The sequence below is a fragment of the Dipodomys spectabilis genome, unplaced genomic scaffold, assembly GCF_019054845.1.
Source record: "Dipodomys spectabilis isolate Male_0828 unplaced genomic scaffold, ASM1905484v1 ptg000430l, whole genome shotgun sequence".
In the NCBI taxonomy this organism is placed as follows: Eukaryota; Metazoa; Chordata; class Mammalia; order Rodentia; family Heteromyidae; genus Dipodomys; species Dipodomys spectabilis.
In genome coordinates, this window is record NW_024871107.1 from 25556 (window position 1) to 28685 (window position 3130).

Consider the following 3130-nt stretch of genomic DNA (forward strand, 5'->3'; position numbering starts at 1 on the left):
AAATTTTAAGCTGCAGAAGTTTAGAAGTGGATCTTAACCAAGGCTTACTTTGAATCCATTAGCTCCACAAAGATAACTCAGTTGATAAATAAGTACTTGAAAAGCCATCACCTTTGGACTTAGCTGTAAAGGCTTCAAAATATAATCAAATTTAAAATGAAAATGACAAAATAGTTATTGACAAAAAATTGCAAATGTGAGTAATCGACCAAACAATATAATTTTTTTCCACTATAGACAGAAATTTAGAGAAATAAGATCAATAGCATTTTTAGGAACAATAAGGGTTCCTTGTTACAAATAGGCAACCATGAATATGTGCCTGTATAAAGATTGCATCAATAACTACTTAAATTTAGAGGTTACTACATGCTTCAGCAGCAGGTCTACCCAAATTACAACAATACAGAGATTAAAATAGTACTTGCACAAGGATGGTATGAAAATTTGTGAAGTATTCCATATTTTTCATTCTTCAAATGCAAGAAATGAAAAACAGTTGTTAAAAAGTTGATTACAAAAATACAAGTGTAACAATACATGTAATTCATAGAATTAAAGGTTAGTTTGACATCAGTGTATTAAATCTTCACCTTAGAAAGGCCCTTACATAGCATAACCTTTATAAAACTTGAAATTAGATAACATTGTCATTTTATCCCAAAGAAATAAAATTTAAACCATGCTCATAGGGGCTTCCGGGAAGATAGTGGAGGAGAAGCTGAAGGCTAAACAAGCTCTCGCATAGAAAGCAGTTTTAGAGTTTCAGTGAACAGTCCTAAGCCAGAGAATCACACCAAGTGTGCCATCACAGTACACAGAGTTAGGCCAGAGAGGGAAAATCCAGGCAAGGAGACAGATCTGAGCATTTGCCAGCAGCTTCGGCAGCAGCGGTGGCCATAGTCGCCATCCTGTAACACAGAGAGTCCAGGACAAAGGAGCCACATGCAGTTGGTGAGCAGATTCTACTCAACACCAGCAAGAACTGACAAGGAGCAGACATCTTCATCCTGCGGTTCACAGACCAGAGACGACCCAGGAACCAAGACTCGGTGAAAGTAGAAGCTTAACGTCCTCACTCCTTCTCAGGGAGCAGAGGAGAGAAGGCCACCCCTCCCCCCCACAACCGGACATCTCCATCTTGGATACTGACAAAGCTCAGTGGAGCTGCTAGCTCCAACTAAGGCCTTGGAAGAAAACTAGAGTCATTTAGCAGGTCACAAGAACCTAAATTGACCTGCCAGACTCAGCTTCACCCCGGCAAATGTCACCCAGCTCAGGCGCAAGCCCCAGGAATGGCTTTCTTCACTGGGTAATCAGAGCCAGAGGCTGCCCCTCCCTTAAGCAGCCTTGACAATCAATTGAAATTCAGTAAACATAAACCCAGAGAGTGGCTCCAGCCTGGGCTCGTGAGTTTCTAACAAGCTAGCCCTCAGGAAAAGCTAATGTTTGCTGAAAAGCCTCAACTCTACCCAGAACCTAGCCTCATCACAGCATCTCCAAACGAGGAAAAAGCCATCTCCCTCTTTGTGATAATCAAAGCAGATCCCCCTCCCATTAAAGTAACCTGAGAGGAGGATCACAAAATCCTGGGTAAAGCAGAGCATTTTTTGGCCTGTTCAAACTTACTTAAGAAACCAACCAAGCCACAGGAAAATCGAACACAACAAGCAGATCAGAGACTCCAACAAGAGGCTGGTTACAGACACAAGGGAGATACAGGATTTTTCCCACCACTCCCAAAAAAATCAAAATATTTTTTCTTTTTTTTGTACATTTTATAAAAAAAATTTTCTAAAACTTTTTTTTAATTTTTAATTTTTACCTTTTTTGAAAAAAAATGTTTCCTAGTAACTTTTTTTCCCTCTTATACTTCTTATTTTAGGGGTATATTTGTGTGTGCGTTTTTCTTTCTTTTTTCTTCTTTAAATTTTTTTTTTGTTTTTTGTTTTGCTCTATTGAACTTCTGATCTTTTTTTCTTTCTTTCTTATCCTTTTCACCTTTTCTTCTCTTTCATTCTTTTTTATGTGACTTAATTGTTTTTCTACACATCCTCAGATATACCCATAGTCGATTATTAGACCTTCTCCTCCATTGTGTACACACTTAATCCACAAATTTATTACTCAGTTCAAAACCTCTTAGACTTAAATTCCTTGATAGCAGTACTACCTCTTTATACCTATATAATATTTTAGTTATTTTTATTTTTAAGTTTTTCACATCTCCTTTATATCCCTCCTCTTCTGCATTATATGCATGTTCTTCTCTCAATATTTCGTTTTCGTATCTACATAATATTTTAATTTTTACTTTTCTATTTTTTCTGGTCTCTTTTTTTCCCCTTTCTCTTTCTTCTTTTTTTTCTCTCTCTACTTTCATCCTATTCAACCTATTTCCTGTTTTGAGATTAGGACTTAGTTAACTCTCCCTGTGCCTTCCCACATCTCTCTATTCCTATTTTTTACCCACATCTCTCCCTAAACCTAATAATTTCTGGCTTGCCAAATTTGCATTTGCGGTTTGTAGCCCATTAAAATATAGTTGTTTGACGTTGAATAGATGTATCCATTGAACGAGATTGTATCTGCAGACTATTGACTGTGCAAATACAGACTTTGGTTGATGCTTGCCTTAAGTTAGAGTTCTAGCACAAAACTGGTGTTTCATTCATCCCAAATGGGCAGAACAAACCTGAAAAACACAGGAAAAATGGCAAGTCCGGGTATCTCAACTCCCACTCATGGTAATGAGGGGACAGAACAGATAATGAATAATCCAGAGGAGAGAAAAGATTAATCACATATAAAGGGAAACCAATTAGAATCAACTCAGATTTCTCAGCAGAGACAATCAAAGCACGAAGAGCCTGGAATGATGTATGCCATGCCCTAAAGACAAACAACTATCAACCAAGAATACTGTACCCAGCTAAATTCTCCTTCATAACTGAAGACCAAATAACAACCTTCCATAGCCAAGAAAAATTGAAACAATACATCTCCACCAAACCAGCCCTACAAAAGATTCTTAAAGATGTCCTACATATAGAAAACTAACAAGACCACAATAAAGGCCAAGAAAATGCACCCAAACTGAGAATCCAAGAAGATAGGAAGAACCCAGTTT

At 37.5% G+C, this 3130-nt stretch overlaps 1 pseudogene; it reads left to right on the top strand.

Annotated features, from left to right (window-relative positions):
- Window positions 1-369: 369 nt before the first annotated feature.
- Window positions 370-469, top strand: LOC122097747 (annotated as a pseudogene).
- Window positions 470-3130: the final 2661 nt, after the last annotated feature.